The sequence below is a fragment of the Micrasema longulum genome, unplaced genomic scaffold (genome assembly GCF_059751315.1).
Source record: "Micrasema longulum isolate JH-2025_06_02 unplaced genomic scaffold, ASM5975131v1 h1tg000013l, whole genome shotgun sequence".
NCBI lineage: Eukaryota > Metazoa > Arthropoda > Insecta > Trichoptera > Brachycentridae > Micrasema > Micrasema longulum.
Window position 1 is genome coordinate 323,251 of NW_028277221.1, and position 21,581 is coordinate 344,831.

Sequence of the window (21,581 nt, forward strand, 5' to 3'; positions counted from 1 at the left end):
AAGCAATTAAATATAACTGAACTCTTTCAACTAGAATCATTTAAATTTATCCATAAATTAGCCACTAATGTAATTGTAGACGAAGAACTAAAACTTGTAAAAAATTGTAGTCAACATGGACATAATACGAGAATATCAGACAAATACTATATACAACTTTCTGAAACAAGACAAGGACAATCAAGACTAATGAACCAGGGACTGAAATTATACAATAAACTACCAGACAAAACTAAACAAAAGACTCAGACAAACTTTTCAAAAGATGTAAAAAATATTATTTTGAACAACAGAGTATGAATGAAAATGTTTATATTATTTTTTTGTAAAATGAATGTAATAATCCGTAAGGGTTTATAAATAAATTTTCAAATAAAAAAAAATATTGATTTTCATGGTCATTGAAACTGCAATATTTTACTGCCCCTAAAATGGTACCTGAAGCGTAAGACTTCATTTATCAGATGATTAAAATACTCTGCATGTGATTATACGTAATCACCTTATACGTAATCAAAAACCGTCAGCAATTTTTTCTGAATTTAAAATCTGTGCGTCAGAGTTATAGGATACTAAGCACCATTTTCGACAAAACACACTTTTTTGTTTATCTGCAGGTATAACAAAACTGCCAAAATAGTTTTAGATCGGATTTTTATAATAACAGTTATCGGAGGCATGCAAAGTATTAAAATTGCAAATTCGGCTAATTCTTAATCAAAGTAATCCATACACATCATTTTTAAGGTATATAAATCAATTTGATGAAAATTTTATTTTTTTAAAAAAAAGAAATACAAAATATAATTCGGTCATGGAGATCGTTTTATTTTTTTATTTTCCCTGAAAAAAACAACAAATGGGGCATAGGATTCTATACCTCTGACGTACCGAAATATATGTTGATACATTTTTTTATTATTTTCTTTTATTAATTTATTATCATATCATATACATAAAATTATACATTAATACGAATTTGATTTGGCTGTCGAAATAGAGTGATTTACCCCGTTCTAAGATGATGAACATTGATCAATTCATAGAAAAAATAAATAAAGGTGGCAGACATAGTGAAAATATAGTGAAAAATATAGTAAAAAAACATATTAAAAAACTCAGTAAAATACATAGTAAAAACAAAATACATAATAAGAAACATAGTAAGACATATTAATATATATATATACAATAAAAAGCATAGTAAAATATACATAGTAGCTCTAGAACAAATTATATTTTTATATAAGTAAAAACAGTGTAAAACGTAATGAGGATCTTCAAAAATTTGATCAATTAAAACTAATGTATCATTATTTTAGATATATCGTTTCTGACACTTTTGTTGAAATTCGTTTGTTATTTACTGAGTATCCACGCCAGAGATCAGCGCGTTTGTCTACTATGCAAGAGGTCTCAGGTTCGATTCCCGAGGGTGTTTTCACACTAGAATATTTCATAGTCCCTGGACTGGTGCCTGTAGCGTAAGACTGATCACCTTACCTTCATGTAACAAAATTGATTGAGATGTGCTGCGATTGGTGTACCAATACAGTGCCCTATGCACCATGAGTGCGGAAAGAGAATGATGATGATGATAATGAGTATCCGATATCCTAACTAGAGTTGTAAAATTATCATATAATACCACATCGCTCTGTATGGTACCGGAATAAAACTATATCTTACGGTATTATTGCTTTTTTATGGATTTAATTTTTTAGGAAAAATACTAAAGATATCACAGCATTTTGAAGAAATAAATAATTACTAAGGATGTGACCGGAGCCCCCCCCTCTCTCGCATAGCATAGCAAAAGCGCACCCCGAGGCCGCGAGAACGTGCTTCATAAACATCTACAATCTACACGTTCGCCCAATACTCTGTTTTTATTTATTTATTACATAAACCATATAACACAAAGTTAAATACAAATAAATAACATTCCCAGGAGTTGGTGCGACTCAATTCGGTACTTAAATAATATTAATATTTAAAAAACAGTTTATAAATAAATAAATTAGATTAGCTAAGCATTTTTAATTAAGTAGTTTTAGTTTTTTTTATAGTTATTGTTTTATAAGTATAGGACTACTTATGCTCTAAAGATAAAAAATCTCCATCTTAGAACAGGCTGAGCCATGTTAGATGGAGACTATCATAAACAGAGAACACTTCGTTTTCATTTTACATTAATTAGTTTTATGTAAAAATTCTGTTATTAAGTATGTATACAATTTTTTTGCAATAAATTTATAAAATAAATAAAAAATATATACATCACAATACATTTTACTTCGCATTTTACTGGGATTGAATTTTTTTAAAAAGGTTTTTATACTATGTTTGTACTACAACTATTACTTAGTTTTTACTACGTTTTTACTATGTTTTTGCTTCATTTTTTACTACGTTTTAACAAAAAAAATACCATGTTTTTACTACATTTTTACCATGTTTTTACTCAATTTTTTACTTTGTTTTTCACTTTGTCCACTATCTTTATAACTGTTTCTAAACAATTATCGGCCTCGTGGTGTAATGGTCAGTGCGTTTGCCTACCATGCAAGAGGTCTTGGGTTCGATTCCCAACATGGTTGAAATAAAATACTTATTTAAAAGGGAGTTTTTACACTAGAATATTTCATAGTCCCTGGACTGGTGCCTGTGCAAGACTGATCATGTTGCCTTCATGTCACAAAAATGTTCAAGATACGCTGCGATTGGTGTACTAATGCAGTGCTTTATGCATCATTAGGTGCGGAAAGGGAATGATGATATATTGATTACTATTTTCAAATATTTTCAATGTCTTAGAACGGGGTAAACCACCCTTGTTAGATAGTCAAATGAACTTTGTATTAATTATAATTTTGTGTATGTGATATAATATGATAATAAATAAAAAAATAAAATACATAAGTCAAAAAACTTTTTTTACACAAACAATATAAATTCATAAAAACAAAACGCTTTTTAGAATGGAGGAAGTGGTGAATCTAAAACTAAGGGAGATAAGGTCGTTAATGTCACATGCTACGCAGAAGATGCAACTATTGTGGTTATATTTTATAGTCTCTGGACTGGTACCTGAAGCGAAAGACTGATCATCTTACCTTCATGTACTAAAAATTATTATCAAGTACGTTGCGATTGGTTTACCAATGCACTGCCCTTTGTACTATTAGCTGAGGAAAAGGAATGACGATGAATCAATTAAACAATGAAAATCAAAATGTTCCGATGATTTAGTGTGATATGAAGAAAATTAGAAAAAAATAAATAAACGAATAATCTTCTACGCGTTAGTAAATGTGATGACGTAAATTTAATCTTCTTAAAATAAGTGTGTACTTACTTACGGTGCATTGACATTAAATGCGGTGCGGTGCATTGACCAAATCTTGGTATCTAAACCACAATGATCGATTTGAGGTTTAACTAATTAACCTCATTAGCGTTTTTTGTCATTCCTTTGTGTCACAAAAAAAGTTTAAACGCATTTATTTTTTTTTTTCATGTAGAACGAAAAAAGCATAATTTCACAGCTTTTTTACATTACGAGCTAAACCCGGCAATGCTTTGCTATTGCTTAATTTTACTATATGGATTGAATGAACACTATCGAAAGTTTGTATTTCGGATCACGGATCACATGAATAGGGAAATATCACTTTTTTTACTACATTTTCAAAGTAATAAAGGTCTACAAAATACTGTCTGTCTGATAAAAAGGTGGTACACACTCGTGGAAGTGATTCGGTGTTGAAAAATTCACAAATGTAACCGCCGATAGCAAAAGCGTGCCGCTCTTTATTATAATTTGGAAATCTGCAACTTCCGTTACTTCAACACCATACTTCAAGTTTTTCTAGCTGTTTGCTTTCAAAAGTTATAACAGTTTGAATTTTGTAATTTACCATCAAACACCCTTTTTGTACCAAACCGATCGAAGCTCAGTTAACCAGTTACCAAAACAGTTAATAAAGCGTAAAGAAACAGTAAGCAAGCATAAAAAAAAGAAATATTTATTATTATGTAAATATTCCTGGGCTATTATGTGATCTTAAATTCTTATTTTCAGTCTACTAGAAGTTTTAACAATACAGGAATTTGAGCATTTAATATTATATTCTAATATAGTATTTACAACACAAGATACATTAAAATTTATTTCAACGGAGAGAGAAAACATTTTTAAGAGGGGAATATGGAAGTCTAGGCATTTACAGGGCTTATGACCTGTCATTAGCTGGTTTAAGTGGCCACTTTACACACTGTGTAACATTCACCATTCTGTTCATGTTTGAACATCCACATTTCCTCAACTCTTGCATCTGTTGACTTTTGTGAAGTAAAAGCGCTGAAACCTTTATCACGTGGGTGAGATTGGCCAATTTAAGTGGCCACAAGTGGCCACTTAAATTGTCAGATGACGAAGAAAAAGAAAATGGTACAAGATTTGGTACAGTGAATACTGCACCGTATCTTGCATATATTAGGTGAAATCTGTCAAACTCAGAAAAATTGGAATTCGTCCAATTATTCAGCAAATATTTAAACCAAGATCTATGGCGCATAATAATAATTATTGTACAAGGATCTGCACAAGATCATGTGCCATTTTCTGACCCATGTAGTCCGAGCTTAAAACACGAAAACAAAAGAATTTTAGATGGTTTTGTTCTTCAACAATTTTAAAACAGCTGGTAAAGTAATAAAATTCGTTCCAAAGTTTTAATTTAAATGCGACTGTTTTTATTTTTAACCTACAGTTTTTATATGACATCGGCTATAAAAATCACAATTATAATTATTTCATAAATAAATTTATTTTATAACCAAATAATAGAAAAAAGGGGAAATAAAACCAGAAACCTAGACGAGCGTTTTTGACTCGATGGCTGCTCTCAGATAAAAATCCTGCTTAACGCAATTAAGTGGAAATAAGTACACGTCGTTGTGTAGTAGTCGATAGGTTCGATTCCTAGCAGGGTTGGCATGTAATATTGGTTTTTAGGGGAGATTTATGCTCTAAAATTTTATCGTTTCTGGACTACACCTGAAACTAAAGACTGATCGCCTTCTTCTAATATTTGTAACAGTAAAAAAAAACTTATGTTACCATGTCGGGAATTAAACCTTAGACCTCTTAAATATCAGACAAACCCGATGACCGTTTGACGACGAGGCGGACATAAGATAGTACATTATCATTATCATTATCAACATGATCATGTAGATTAAAATAATATAAACTGATATTTAATACATTATTTTATTCCTACATTAAGGGCACCCCTATTGGTAAAAGGAACAGAGTTGATATTTACAAAAATGATTATATATTTGAATAAGAATCATTGTAGGTTTTGAAATTCAAGCATAAACAAGTACCAATGAAAAGTTACACCATCTTTTTACGTTTTTTTGAACGGTTTTTACACACTTCCTGCGGTGCTATTTTGAACCGCTCTCGCGGCCGTAGAAAACACATTTATCTCGCGTATTTTTATATGGCCGCGAGAGCTTTTTGAATATCACCCCTGGTTTCGAATTAAATGTCGAGCACGTCAAAACCCGGCTGGCGGTTAGAGAACAACTAAACACGCGTTGGGCATGACTGAACGTTTGGGCATGCGTTAAATCGGGCATGGTATACAAATATGACAACTATTTTTGAAATACTTAAAACTTATTGATACGGAAAATTTCATTCTGACTCTTGTCTAAAATAAAAAACAAAATCTGTGCAGATTTGACGTGCGGAAAACAGGACAACGAAACGTCAATTTGTCTATTTTAGTTAGACATAAGGTTGGTAGAGTATGGAGGCATCTGCAAGACAGCGACAGAAAAACAATGTTCAAATGCATATTTATCGAAATTTTCTAATTATAACTAAATGCAACGATTGATATCAAACTTTCGATTGTGTTCATTTAATACATATTAGAGTATATACTCAAATCCAGCAAAAACAAATCATTGCCGGGTTCAGCTTGTAATAAATAAAAATAATAGCATCACACTCACGCGTTTGCTTTTTGGAATACAATGTTTATGTGCTATTATTAGTATTTTTTTTATTATTTTATTATTATTATTTTTATAAGAGTCTTTATTCAATAAAATACACAAAAATTACAATACCAATACATTATAAGAATTAAAACATAATGTATTAAGACATATTTGTCCCGATAAACTATTAACACTTTGAGTACCGGCCGAATACACATAGAATTTACCCTGTGCCGGTCCATTTTTGTGAAATTTCATGCTTTGTGGGTTTCTTAAACGTGTCATAATTATGAAAATACTTGGTTAAATCAATTGTAACCTCTCATATTTATTTGAAACAATTTAATATGTCATTTTTGTATGATAGTTTTGCCAACGTTGGCTTTTATGGAGAGCCACATTGCAATGTTCGCACATATATCTACAGGGTCTCACTCCTTTTTTTGTGCTTTGTATCTCGGAGCCATGTAAACACGTGATTATAATAACCACGCGTTGTGTCCCGGTCCCGTGTTTTCACGTAGTTTACCAGCAGTGAAAAGGTACTAATAAAAGTAACTAGATGTCAATAAAATGAACTTTTTTGAACAGCTGGTAAACCACGTGAAAACACGGGACCGGGACACAACGCGTGGTTATATAATCACGTGTTTACACGGCTCCGGGATACAACGTGTTTATTAATATTTAAAGCATTAACATTGTGGTCAAACGTTTTAATAAATGTTATTAAATATTTGTATAAAACCACTTACCGACTTTTCTATGTCTACCGGTTTCCCCGACCAAGAGACGGGTACGTCTCAAAACCGGAAGACATAGAAAAGTCGGTAAGCTGTTTTATACAAATATTTTATAACATTTACATTAAATAATAGTTTGTTTTTGGGTGCTCAGACATCAGCTTTTATTAAGATTTAAAAAAAGAGTACAGAGATAATATTATTCACATATAAAATAATAAATATATTTTTATTTTATTTTTGATGCTTTGAAAAAATAAAAAAATTATATTAAGAAGAAAGAGAGTGAAAAACTCAACAAAACCGAATCAAATGGCTCAAAATATTTGTAAAAAAATAGAAAAATTGAGAGAAAATAAAACTAATTAAATTAAAGAATAAACATTTACTTTCTTGCATATATTTAAAACTTTTGAAAAAAAAAAAATAGTGGATGCTCATTAATTCAAAAAAAATAAAACAAATTTAAAAAAAACATTTATGTCTACAAAACCAAAATTAAAACAACCTATTAAAATTACGATCTAAAATATAGTAATAAATTAAGAAAGGAAAATGGTAAAAATATATTTAACGATATGTAAAATACTGAGTTTCTTAAGTGAAAGTTTTACTCAAATAATAAATCAGTATAGAAACGTTCAGTCTTCTAACCACTTTCGTAATACAAACATAATTTTATTTTTATTATGACATGTTTTTAAGTCTATTGGCAGCACATTAAATATTTTTGGAACAATATAATCCAGCGTACGCTCTCCATATTAATTTTTAAATTTTCGTACTACTAGACCATCAACAGATGTAAATCTTGTTAGATAATTGGGTCCAATTTATTTATATACATTGAGCAGAACATCCGTTGGATAATAATTTTGCTCCACAAAATATCCTTAACTGGTAAAGCCCTTAATTCTTTATACATAAATGAATTATACATAGATGATTAGTTGATGCAATCAATTTGACATGTGCATTTTGTACACATTTAATGTTTGTTGCTCAAGAATGTTCTCAGGCGGTGATCCCGTATCTTATTATGGATTCGGCCAGAGACAAATATACTTATCTTAGTGTGGAGAGAGGAACTAAAAACTCCCATTTGTGTAGCTGGCTAACTACGGATCTTAACCGTTTGCATGTTTTTATGACATGTATATTCTACTTAAAAAAGCAATCAATAGTTAGACCTAAATAAACATATTCGTCCGCAACGTCTAATTTACCACATAAGAAAATTCTATCGAAGTGAGAGTTATGAAGACATTCAAAATTGTGAAATTTTACAATAAGTAACATATTTATTTTAACGTGTGGCGATCTGACACGCATTAATTGACTTTTTGGGTATTTATTGAGAGGCTTGCATTATGGCACAAAATTTGTGAGATTTTAAAGTCTTTCGGCAACATTTTAGAACATTTACTACGATCGCCATGCGAAACAACTAGAGCAGTATCATTTGCATATACAAAGTGTTTAACACGTGAAAAATATTTTTAATGAATGAAATATATATTATGTACAATATGGGTCCTAATATAAACCCCAGGGAACACCTGCTTTGATATTTCTATTAGTCATTTTATATGCATAGTAATTTTCTATAAATTAATATGAGCGAAGAGTATCAATTTTATTTGCATACGTTATTGTTACAACGAAGGAAAGTATCTACGGATAAAATATTTATGTATAACCAGCACATTGTATTTCAAAACCTTGCGCACAGAAAGTAGTACATCTCCAATTTCAACGACTAAACTGTTTTTGCTCGTAAAATAAATGAAAATTACTATAAATTTATGTAACAGGTTTGTCAGCACTAGAATATTCAAAGGTACACACTCAACTATAATTTTATGCATTTTTTTAACAACCGATTTCCATTTATTGGTCAATAAATTATTTACAAGCGGAATTCAAACCTCGAACCTCGAACTTCGTGATCCGGAGTCTGCGACACTATCACAGGATCCCAACATTTATTTAAAAACATATTTAGGTACAATAATCTTACCAAACCGTGCATTTCTAAAATAACGAAATAATTTTAATATAACTCTTAATCGATTGCAATAGAAAAGGAAAATATTTTTGAGAAGGAAACGTAAAAGTCCAGACACTTACAATAAATATGACATGTCATTGGCTGGTTTATGTAGCTACTTTACACACTGTGTAACACTCACCATTCTGCCTATTTTTAAACATTTATATTCCTTCAATTCTTTCATCTGTTGATGTTTGTGAAGTTAAAGAGCTGAAACCTTTATTTATGCGGGTGAGATTCATCTAATTGAATTATTTCACTTAATTTTCTTAACTCTTATCACCTGTTGACTATTGTGAAGTAAAAGAGCCGAAAGCTTTATTGATTTAGATCATATTTTCTGACTGAATTATTTCACCTACTAGGCAACTCCAGGAAAAAACTTTTTCAGTATTTATGTTTCTTTTTATACCAGTAAGTTTAATCATCAATATTTTTAATATATCCAATTTTTTTTAGTCTTGCTGGATTTGACTTCCTAGGGAGTTATTAGGGTTTTAATTTATTGCAACAGAGAGGGAAAACGTGTTAAAGAAGGACATACAAAAGTCTTGACATTTACAGGGTTTATGACCGATCGACTGAAAACATTATTGAAATATTTCTCTAATTTTTTATTCGGAAGTACAAGGAAACATAAAATACTTATAACTTGTAAGTAAGCATTGGTATCAATTATAGAACTACACCATCTTTCATTAATTTCATAAAATAAGTGTGTAGCGTAATTAAATCAATTTGAGTAATAATAAAGATTGCAGTTTTGTAAAGAAAAAAAAGAAAAGGAACTTAAAGAAATTTACGTACAATGAATAAAAATTAGGCATTTGATTTCAGAATCACAGCAATTTTTTTTTATAATCATTTACTTTATCATGATAGATGTCAATGTTAATTTAAAAAAAAAATGTTATAGTCTTGACCCTCTTGCGAGATTGACAAAATGTCCCATATTGTTTGTAAAAATTGGAAGGTAAAATGTATCAGGTGATCTCAGACGCCTACGGGGAACGTATGACATGAAATGACACATTTTCAATACAAAAAACAAAATCAACATTATTGTGAATTATATTTTACAAGTACATCGTATCTGCAATTTGTCTCATAGTTTGTAACTTTTCAATTTTAAAATACTGCAAGCGCTCTTCATAACATTGAAGTATTCTGTCCATATTACACTTAAATGACAAAGAACGAAGGATATTATTCTGTACAGTTTCAATTATGATGATTTTAAACTTATAATTAGAAATCAAACACTGATTTGAGTCTACTGAACACTTTATTTTATTTTTACAAATATATAACATATAAAAATAAAAACTTCGTGACAATTGTTTCGCATTATTGGGGCATTTTCAAACGAATGTGAAGATTATTTGGATTGAATGTCCTTATATAGTTATATAATTCAAGGTACTTAAGTAGAAAATAAAAATAATCTTATGAACTATAGCATGTACATTAATCATAATCGAGGGAAAAACCAATGGTTAAGGGTGAAGCTAAGTGTTTAATAGGTAATGGGGAATTTAGATATTTATATTTGAATTTCGGGGAAAATATAACAAAGTAATTAATCTTCACATTTGTTTGAAAATGCCCTAATAAGGCGAAACAATTGTCACGAAGTTTTTATTTTTATATGTTTATATTTGTAAAAATAAAATAATGTGTTCAGTAGACTCAAATCAGTGTTTGATTTCTAATTATAAGTTTAAATATGGAGTTCTACAAAATAAACACCAAATCAATCAATAATATGATGATTTTGCTAAAATTATAAATAAAGTTTTCAATAAAAGTTCTTGGTTTAGTTTTACTTTTTTATTATTTTGACCAACGAGCGATTTCGCATAAGTAGGCATCTTCAAGACTGGTGAATTGTTTACAACGTTTACAGCTTTTATACTATTTCTAACATATTTTTGAGATAAGAAGATCAAATAAGTATTTTAACAGGGGATGGAAAACATAAATATTCACAACTAGTTAGCTAAACAGTTCATTTTTGGGAGTTTTTGGACCGAAATTGGGATTAAGCATTTATTATTTAAAAGGTGGGAAAAGAACACATGGTGAAATATTACACGAGTGGGAAATACAAATTTGAACAGATAAAGTTAGCACAATACTTTGTTTTTTTGGCAGGAAATTTTACATGCCTATGGATGAATGAAATATTTGAAGACTTTTTTATTTTAAAAAAAAAATACTAGAGTTCTTACTATTTACTCCAATATTTAAATTTTTAGACCATTTCCTAGAAGTCGTAAATAACTTGTGCTGGAAAAATGGAAATCGAGTTGTGGTAGAGTGGGATTTGAACCTAGGACCTTTGGTCCTTGGGACCACGACCCGATTCATAATATACATACCTAGATAATATATTTGTTTATGGAATGAAGTAATTCGTTTTGATAGTTAATTTTATGTTGATTATATTATTTTAGTAGTATTATAAAAAAATAAAAATAAGAATAAAATATAAATAATAAAAAAGTAAAACTAAACCAATAAGTTTTATTGACAACTTTATTTATAGTTTTATCAAAATCATTAACTATGGAGTTTTATTAAGAAATATCAACAAAAAACATCAAAATTCATAGTTTCAATTATATTTTTATAAATCATCCAATGAGGATACCAAACAATGCATCTATTTATTAATTACAAAATAAGGTAAAAAAATAAAAAAATACAAAACAATATTATTCAAGATAATATTAATGGATGTAGTAAACTGGAAATGGAACATTCCATCCCGAAATTAAAAAAAATTTTTTTTTTTCATCGTCTATCGTACGAGTATTATATTCGATGTTTATATTTAAATGCTCGTATGGGGAAATTAAGTTTACAATGGTTACAAAAACAGTTTAAATAAATATTTTATCAATATTTTGAAGCTTTTTTTTCACTACCATTTGTGGCAATAATGGCACCGTGAATCTATTCCAGCCGACCGTAATAATTTACATTAAATTATGGATAAAACTTTTACATCTATTATTATTACACAAAACAAGCAGACGTCATAATTCTGAACACTTAAGTTGCATTTTATAAGTTATCCCCCGAAAATTCGTATTATAAATAGTGCATATAATATAGTTTATTTCAATGTTTTGAGTTTGTCCAAATGTTCGTAGTCAAATAATCAAATCAGATAAATCTCTACACAACTATAAAGTATAATCTCTACACAACTACAACTTCTATATTACCTTCTCTTAAATGTACTTCATCTCTGTTGTAATATGTTAATATAAACAGCTCCCCAGGGAGTTGAATCCAGTCCTTGTCTACAAAAATTTGGACCAACTCAAAATATTGTTGATAAATTACCTGGTCCATGAAGAAGTATAGACATTGAAAAAATAATATTTTCAGGCGTTGCCTAGTATGTAGGTGAAATAATTCAATTAGATGAATCTCACCCGCATAAATAAAGGTTTCAGCTCTTTAACTTCACAAACATCAACAGATGAAAGAATTGAAGGAATATAGATGTTCAAATATAGGCAGAATGGTAAATGTTACACAGTGTGTAAAGTGGCCACTTAAACCAGCCATTGACAGGTCATAAGCCCTGTAGATGCCTAGACTTCTATGTTACCTTCTCTTAAATGTTCTTCGTCTCTGTTGTAATATGTTAACTATAAAGGTATTTAAGATATTAATTTTACGTAATTTTTGTCGGGAATCTTCAGTATGAAAGGAAACTCTATAACGTTAAAGTGTAGCCAAATAGCGAGGTTTGTATAATTAAAATATAATTAAATAAACAATGCAAATTGATTTTAACTCCATCCCAAGCAAATCTGGGTTATAATTTTCGTATTTTAATATTTCGTCAAATAAAAAAATTGTATGAATTTATTTTTGTGAATAACGGTTGATATTTACTAAACAGCTGTCAAAATGATTGATTCCATGAATCTCACCCACATGATAAAGGTTTCAGCTCTTTAACTTCACTAAAATCAACGGATGGAAAAATTTAAGAAATACGGATGTTCAAACAAAGGCAAAATGGTGAATGTTACACAATGCGTAAAGTGGCCAATTGAACCAGCGAATGACAGGTCATAAGCCCTGTAAATACCTAGACAAACCTAAATATTCTCTGAAATATTCTCAATCCCTGTTGTAATTTGTTGATCTTAGTACATGTTTGATTTTTTTTTTATTTAGACAATAAATATAAGTATCTAATATTACTACTAAATAAAAATTTTATATTAAATTACAACAACAACAACAACAAACCATCACGCCGTTTCCCCGTAAGGGTAGGCAGAGAGGATATAACGCCACAACACTATATCTTTGCATACAGATCTCGCTTCCTCCACATTTATACATCTTCTCGCACGCGTGCCGATTATTCCGACTTTTGACATGTCCATCTTTCAGTATTTGTCTTTAAGTATTAAATTAAAACATATATTTACATTTACGTTTCCCATTACGCAAAAGAATAAACAATTATTTTGTACATAATGGAGAGTGACGTTTTACAATAGTTTTTTTTATTTTGTTTTTAATTATTAATATTTTTAGGAAAACATATAAATTGAAAAAGAAAAAAATTAACGGTGTTTTTAATCAGAACAAAGAAGAATTATAAATGTTACTTTTCACTTCTTTCTTGAATATATTGTATTCCTGACTGCACTTTTTATTTTCTTTGTTCATTTATTATCTTAACTTCTTTGATTATTTTAATATTATTTATGTATTTTAGTAATTTTTTTTTATTGTGATGCAAAATGGCCCAATTAAAAATAATGACAAATATCGGCAGATCTTCTACCACGAATCTTGTAAAATATTAAATTTAAGGAATAGTTATTTGAGGTAAAACTCACCCGTTAAATACGCTGTTATCCACTGTTCACTATTTCGACGTTCGATTTCAAGTGTTCGATACGACCGTACTATGCGCGAGTACGCATGATGGCGACGCGGCCGTTTCGTATAAACTGACGAGTGAAATGAACTTGTACTGTGAACAAACCGCCGGCGGCTTTGTGCCCACCGATACTCTCATCAACCTTGCCCGGGTAACTCCACCGTGAAGTCTACGCAAGCACCTCGCCTAAAAACGTACTCTGCATATTAATTATTAACACAATGTCTTCTTCATTAGCGTTCAGACGGTGAGCGCTCTGTACGAGACCCATGGCTAAATGATCATTACGATGGTGACGTCATAAATATTTTATTTCAGCACATGATTTTTGAAAGGTATCAAAGAAGGACTAAACGTGGTACCAATCGGAGATATTCTGAATTAGGTATTCAATTTATTTATTTAAATATAACATAAACATTGCAAACATATATTCAAAACGGATATATAATAAGAAAGAAAAAAATACATGAAAGAGACTCATGTCAAAGTAGTAGGAGAATCCTGCTCTGGAAAACCCCTTAGGATACATGGAACAGATCAACTTACAGAGCGATGTTGTTTGGCATAGCGGTAGCCCTTCCAACAACCATAGGCAGTTTGGTCCTGTATATCGGAAATTAAAACAATCTATACTGACGCTGTCTTAGGTAATTATCAGGACCATACAAACCAATTCTCATCATAATCTCAGAATTATCGATCATACCGCGCAACAATCGATAAAAATTTGTAGTCATATACACATTCCTTTTAGTCTCTAAACTATTGTAGCCAAGCATACCCTGGAGAAACTCGGTCGGGTAGAGCCAAGGATAATACCCGCACCCTCTCATGTAGAGATGTCTCAGAAACTTTTTTTGGATTTTTTCTATCATAAGAGAGTACTTCAGTTCATGTAGCCTCCAAATCATCGAGCCACTCTCGAGTTTACTTTGCACCAAGAAGTTTTAAAGAGTTCTCAGAACATGGGTATTTTCGAAAACCCTGGCAGTACGCAGAAAAATTCTAACATCTTCAATGCTTTACCACTGATTGTCTCTATGTGTTTATGAAATGTCAGGGTGCTCACAAATATAACGCCCAGAACTTTACATTCGATGTTCGTATCAGATTTTGGTCATTTATTTTGTAGCGAAAAAATAGAGTTTTTTGTGCCCTAGTGAAGGACGTGACCGAACACTTTGAAACATTAAACCTAAGTTTATTTAGCCTTTCCCGTTTAGATATATTAGATGTATCCGCTTGGAGAAGACGAAAATCGTCAGAATTATCAGTTCACAATGGATTCCTGGTGCGGATCTTTTTGTTTGGCAGCGAAGCGCAGAATAGGAAAAACAAGAATAAAAGTAGGCTGAATGTTGTCGAAATGCGATGCTAGTACGTACGATAGGTGAACAAATGTTCTATGTAAAACTGAAACAAGCATTATCGACAAAATCAAGAAAGTAGCGCTGCGATGTTTCAAACATATAGACCGAATGGCCAGAGAAAAAACGGCAAAGTGGATTTACAATACGAATACTGATGGATGCAAAAAACGAGGAAGACCAAAGAAGACATGGGATAACCGAAATCAAACACTTTAATGTGGACATATCAAAAGATGAGATAATCGTCATGCGTTCATGAGACGATGTATAAATGTAGAGAAAGCGAAGTCTGTATGCAAAGACAGATTAATGTGGCGTTCTATCTTCTCTGTTTATTTCCATGGGGCAACAGGGTAATGGTTTCTTTGTTTGTTTTACTTAATTTTATTTACTTTCTGATCTAAAATATCATAGAAAGTAAATGTTATTAATGAATGCTTTAGCATAATTGTGAATAATTTATCAATTAATACAGAAGCAAGCAAAATTTGAGAACGTACGTCAACTTGTTTATTTTTATTTTTTTGTAGTATTTTAGATTTACTAAATGAGATAAGAACCAAGTTGTTTTATTTTTATTTTATTTTTTAATTTATTTAAATAAGCTTCAGTTTCGGTTTCGGAAATTAGAACAGAAACCGAAATACAGTTTCAGCTAAAAGTTTTGTTTCGGTCGGTCACTAATACCAATAAAAAACCAAATAAATTTCTGATTTTGTCAGACACTTGCGGGAGTATAATTTCGTGGTGGTTTGACTGGAAATCTTCGCCCATTGACTGAGTAATATTGGCCCATAAGACGTTTTCTTGTGTTTAACACTACGTTCCGTTTTACAATACGTTAGTTCGGAGTTGCATTCAAGTTGGCTGAATTAACATATCTCATTTGTTGGGAATGGGGTTACTAATTTACAATGGGGTTATTCCATTACGAGAAGTGCGTACTTACAAACAAAAAGTATCCAAATTGTGAGTCGAAATCTTAGGGCAAAATTTAAATTCGAGTCGAATTTAAAATCTCTTTCCGTTCTTTTATAATCGATCAGAGCCGAAAATGTGTATATTTCTATGGAAATATAAAATTGCATGCCTGGTCTATTTTTGATCAGAAACCTTTACTTTACTTTATGGATAAAATGATTTTGCTCGACCGATTTAGAGGCGGACATCGTCATCCCCCTGCTCAGGGGCAGGAATATATAACGAGGGCCAGAAATAATATCACCGTCAATATTGCTCCCATTTAGACAAAGGTAAAAGGATTATTTTTATGCCAAATTATTTCATATGCTTCTATATACAATGAAAGTTACCAAAAACAAACAATAATTTAAAAGAGAAATTAAAATCTGAGCGAAGAAAATTAGAATAGAAGAAATTAAAAAAATATTAGAATAACATGTGAAATGTGTAAAAATAAGAAAAATTTACACTGTACTGTTAATAGAAGAAAATTAAAAAATATTGGAATAACACGTGAAATATATAAAAATAATAAAAAATGACTTCATATTGTTCTCAGAATAGGTTTCTCTAGTGAAAAGGGTTTTTTAATTACCTTTGTATTTAAAATATTTTATTATTTATATTTAAAGCATTAACTTTGGGTTCAAACATTTGAATTAATATTAGTAAATATTTGTATTTGACCAATTACCGATTTTAAATGTCTACCGGTTTCAAGACGTACCCGTACCTTCGTCAGGACACACACTACACCAACATGTAGATACTTAAATACAATTTCACCTTTACCGTACCATTATCGTAGTATACAAAGTATTTACAAAAAAATAGATAAATTACATGCAGAGTTCAAGGGGATGCAAACACCACCATGTCCGATCATGCACTGAAATTAAGTTAATAACATACTGCGTAGACATTAAAAGTCGGTTAGTGGTTAAATACAAATATTTCCTAACGTTTATTAAAATATTTTATGGAGGAACTAAAAAATAGTAAAAAATATATTCATATGCGTGAACTCTACGGTAACTCCAAATATGATAAAATTGAGCTATTACTGGCTAGCATCAACCTTTAATTTTTATAAACTTTGAATAACAATGATTTTTTTTTTTATTGTAACATACCAAATTAGAGGTTAAGGACAGAAAAAAAACATACAATCCTCTCAAAGATTTTAAAAATGTTTGTTTTTGTAATGTGTCACCACGTATTTTAAAAATCGTCTCATTGAGAAATACAAGATGTATGAAAAATCACTAGTTTGTCTCTCCTGAAAAGTTGGGGTTTACTGAACTGTAGTTTACCTTTCGCATTCAGAACTTTTAAATGTCCATTTTAATACAAGCCCATGCGGAGGTGAGTAATCTTTTATTTTGTTTTTATTTTTTAGATTATTTTACACGTAAATACATACTTGCTGAATCCTTGTATATATTTTTTGATCTGTCGGGTGTTGTACAGGTGGATGTCGTGTTATTCCGTACGGGTGCATTATAAAACTGATTAGTCACACATTTCAGCATTCATAAAAAAGGCAATACAATAAATTATTTCACATATTGTTATGTTACATAAGACCATTTAATTTTATATTGCTCCACGCTGTAAACTTAAGAGCGCAGCGTAAAGCTTTAACACGTTCGACCGTGTAGGTATACGACTGATTTAAATGATTTAATAAATAAAATAAATACAAAACAACATTGTTTTAATATAGTTACGTTAAGTATATCTTGATTAAGAAGCTTGTATAGCTTTGAAACCAGTCGGTAGTAAAATATTAAAAAAATTAGTTTTTTTAAAAAGAATAACCCGCTTAGTCTCTATTTTGAGGCTTGTCAGCAGGTGGGATATAAGGGATATGGAAGGAGGTAATGAAAAATACACCACGAAAAAAACCTTTCTTGGATTTTTCTCTTGCAGCTGGCGGGAATCGAACCCGCGACGCCAGTTTCACAGTTGGCTGTCTAACCAACTGCGACAAAGCTGTTTTATTTATTTTATTATACATATTACAAATTGGAAATTACCTTCATAAGAGAAATGTCACTGTAATGGAATATATCGATGCGATTGAATAGTGGATGATTGTTCCCAGCAGGCCTCAAAACTTTAAGCAAATTTAGAAAACATAAAACTATTTTAAAAACATATATGTTTAAAAAAAATCATAAAAACTTCCCAAATAAATACTAGATGCCTCATTTAAGACATCTCATTGTCTCGGAAAAACGCAATTAAAATTTTCACAAAATGACAGGGTTGTCACTTGCTACATACATTAATTGTGTATTTCATACATTATATATTTTAATAATTTGTTTACTTCATACGTTCATATTCTCCTTCTATTTTGAGTCCGTAGAAGAAAACAAGTATTAAGAAAATAAAAAATTGTAATATTTGGCCATAGAAACAATAATTATAATTCAAGTATGGAAAGTGGTGTTAAAAAACTGACAATAAATCATTTACACATCGTGTTTACGTCCCGAAATTTAAAAAAATATTACTCAATAAACGAACACAGACTCGCGCATTTCACTTTGAAATCGAGATAAATGTGCTTGTAAATTGAGAGATAATATAAAATGCACTTTCTTATGTCCACAAATAACAGTTTTGTAACACAAAGAATATAAATAAACAATAAAACCGCGGCGAGATAGTAAAATAAATACTTACGACAAACTAAGTTTGACAAAAAATAACAGTCAATACTAAAATGGACTTACAAAATTAACCAACCCTGCATTATCGACGCACGTTAAACGTCTAACATAGCTCTCATTTGAACCGCTGCGCTGTTGTGTCGATAATTTTAATAATTCCTCGTGTCCTTGTGTTTGATCAAGATTCTTACAAATTAATGTCTTTGAGCGTACAAAACCTAAAATCTTTGGGAATACTTGGCCTCGACAAATAAAGCGCGTACAAAGGCGCGCGTCTTTACGCGCTATTTTTGTATAGCCGGCCCTTCAAGTACGGAAACGGAGAGCGCGTCAACGCGTTTCTGGCAACTTAACGGTTTAAATGTGGGCATGTATATATAAGACGTTGAATGTATTTGAATGAGAGTAAATTAGTGTTAGGGCGAGTTTTAGCGTGTATGCAATAACTATCACAACAACAACTTTGTAACGCAGCATCATTCATCATCATAATACCATGTCCGCTCCCTAGTTGGAGTACATCCACAACGTGCCTCCATGCATCTCTATCCGCTGCCAGCTTCTGTGCGTCCTCCCAAGACAGGTTTGCGTCCCATAGTTTTGACATGAACTGCCGACGAACAGTCAGCAGCGGACGTCCGCGACGTCGAGAAGCTGACGCCTCGTAAAGTAGGCAAGCGTGGTTAAGGCTCTCAGGAGGCATCCGCAGCAAATGGCCAAGCCAACCGTATCGCCTTCGCTCGATGATGAAGAATTATTAGTCGTAGTATTTTTTAAATTTAATTAATAGGGAAGTTAAATTCGTTCATTGATGAAAGAAAGGAATTATAATATGAAAAAGAATGAAAGAGGGTGTTCTTCAAAGTTAGTGTTACAGCAGGCTTATTCTGTCACAATTTCATTACGTAAGTTCATTCGTTCGTCATATATCCATCTCATTATAACGCAATCAAAACCATATTTCGCTCTCGTTCCCTCCATACAATACGAATGAATTTACGAAACAAATTAGTTACAGCATACCTAAAGCAACAGACCATATTAAAGTTTATTTTGGATAGTGAGGTTTGTGGATTTGACGTTTTAATTTAATAAATGGCGTATTTTGAATATTTTTGGGCGTATCATTTATGTGGAAATGATGTATTTATGCTTTATGAAGTTAGTTCATACATCTTAAGAACTAATATAAACTTTTATTCACATTACTATTGTTTGAAATTATTAAAAGTGTGTAAATATAGACATAACTTTATTGTGTCTATGAATTGCAATATATTATTTAGTTCAATATATTTATAGCCTAGTTGCATTTCACCGGCAACACTCTATTGACTAGTCCTACTCGTTAGCGTCCACGTCACGAACCCTGGGCAATGGGATCACACTCATAACGGTGTGATTTCGGCAGATAACGAGAGGATGAAAGGTGAGTTTCTGGTGCTTCCAAACCAGAACCGGCCGGTTAAGGGAAGGTAGCCCCGACAGAAAAATCCACCAAAGAAGGCAACGGGAAACCACTCTGGTCATCTTTTCCCGGGAATCACGATGGCGAGTACATCCAATAAGCAGCTGTCCTGGCTGCGGAATATAAGAGTAGCGCAGGACCGAGATGCTTTCGCTGTAGTGATCGCCAAGGACTGTAGATGTAGGGGACCAGACCCGTGTAGATGTAGGGGACCAGACAAGGCACCGCACAAAGAGTTATTTTTAAAATAAAATATGTGTGTAAACTAAAATCTAGTAAGAGTAAACTATTGCCGGGTAATATACAAAGAAAAGTACTTGAGTTCATATTATTTGCTGAAATATTTTATTTTTAAACCATTTTTCTAAAATTCGTAAATAACTTGTGCTAGAAAAGCAGAAATCGAGTTATATATATATTTATATATTATTGATAAGTATAGGTATATACAATAAAATAATTTATTGTAAGCCGTAACCAAAACTCATTTAAAACTTAATGATCTATACTCCTAGAACGTAGATCATGATATTATGATTTTCTTGTTTTATTAATCTTTTAAAATATTTGATCATTTAAATGGATTTTTACATTTATTTTCAAATTGTTTTAAGCGCCTAATAAATGTGTTTCAAAATGCTTGTTTCTTAACCTTGGGTAAAAAGATATGTATACTTTTAAAAATAATTAAACCAAATATGTTCATAGTACAAGTTTTGTAAAGGGCAATTTGGTATATTTGTAATAAAAAAATAAATAAATAATGATTTATGTGTCGTTTTAAAAAATAATCGAATTAAACAAATTCATAAAACAAGTTATATTCCATAATCAAACATAATAAAAATTCTTTAAGTAAAAATACATACGCGTTTTATTAAAAATAAGTGCTGAAGATTGCAAATAAATTAAATATTTAGCAGATTATGTAATAAAAAAAATATTCTCTCGTAATGAGATTATGTAAAATCTTTATTTTTTTTTGCAAAACATGAAGATTTATTTTTATGTTGATTGCGTTCAAAAGTCAAAACTGCCACACTGTTTTTGCTCCAAGTTAGGATTTGACCTTTCCAGTCAGCTTTTCGTATCTTTTGCTAAATGACGACATGAATTTAACTGCATAGTAGCGTCATAGTCAAAACGATAACCGATGAGTTTTTATTTATTTAAACTTTTGAACAATATATTATACGTACATTGGTGGGTTTATTTCTCTAATAAATATGTTCCAACCATCCAAAAACAGACTTTTGTAAGTTGGTCAAGATTTATACTTCATTACCGAATTGACAACTGTTCGTTTAGTGGGCAGATACTGTTTGATAAAAACATATCGCATAGTTTGAAAG

General features: G+C 31.0%; 1 protein-coding gene across 1 annotated transcript in view; it reads right to left on the reverse strand.

Annotated features, from left to right (window-relative positions):
• Positions 1 to 13,891, reverse strand: part of LOC148285689 (very long chain fatty acid elongase 7-like) — a 32,098-nt gene extending 18,207 nt beyond the window's left edge. Inside the window, exon 1 of the mRNA XM_088237399.1 lies at positions 13,701 to 13,891. The gene's annotated coding sequence lies outside the window, so the exon portion shown is untranslated. The remainder of the gene's footprint in view (positions 1 to 13,700) is intronic.
• Between the last annotated feature and the right edge of the window lie 7,690 nt (positions 13,892 to 21,581).